The sequence below is a fragment of the Phodopus roborovskii genome, unplaced genomic scaffold (genome assembly GCF_943737965.1).
Source record: "Phodopus roborovskii unplaced genomic scaffold, PHOROB, whole genome shotgun sequence".
NCBI classification, from domain to species: domain Eukaryota; kingdom Metazoa; phylum Chordata; class Mammalia; order Rodentia; family Cricetidae; genus Phodopus; species Phodopus roborovskii.
Genome location: NW_026126894.1, coordinates 36,901 through 37,925, shown reverse-complemented (window position 1 = coordinate 37,925; position 1,025 = coordinate 36,901).

Here is a 1,025-nt window from a genome sequence, read left to right as displayed (position 1 = left end):
CATAGGAGGTAAAAACAAGAGGGTCATGTGTTAAAGGCCAGCCAGGCCTACGTAGTAAGACCCTGTCTTACAAAGTCAAGGGCTGATGATGTAGCTCATTGGTGGAGTGCCTACCTCACAGGTTCAAAGCCCTTGTGCCCACCCTTCCCCCTCCAAATGTAGCATGGAAAGCACCAAACTAGTCCATGCTGGGTTATTCTATGAACCTAACTATCATGCACATCAGGCTTGGTATTTGTTCATCCTAACCCTGAGCTAAGCTGCCATGGAAGTGGAACATGACCATGGAGTGAGTATGATCCACATCAGGCAAGACACACCACTTAATATGTTGATAGCCATTCAAGGAGAGGACTGATTTCAAAGTGGGACACTTCACAGATGCACATGACAGCCATTTTGGTTGTGCTGCTGGCCATCAACTCCAGTGTGATAGAGCATTCCTAGAATATATACACACAATATATAACTTTATATTCTTAACTGTATTAACATAATAATAACCATAAAATATATCTATGTCCCAAATACCATGCTAATACACACATGATCCTATAGTTTGCTTTAACCCTCATGAGGAGATGTTATTGCTGCATTTACGGATGAGGAAACATAAAGAGAATAGAAGTGAAACCCTGTTCCAGGCTTACCCAGCCAGCTCTCCTGCATGCAGTAGTGATATGTAGTGTTTGTTAATCAACTGAATACTGGCATTAAAGATACAGAAAGGATCAAATACAACATTTCAGATGTGAAGGCACCCAGACTGGGGAGGTGTGGCAATTGTTTGCTTAGGACTATAGGCAAACATTAATATATATATATATATATATATATATATATATATATATATATATGAACAAGAATGTACTTATGAGAGGTGTCCCAGAGAAGAACTTTTAAAGGATGAGTCTAGCATTCTCTGCGAGTACTCATTAATTATTAGGGTCTTTGATGACATAGACCACACAATTTCTCAGAAATTTCTTCTCAGGGAAGTTTATAAACATCAAATAATTTTTCTA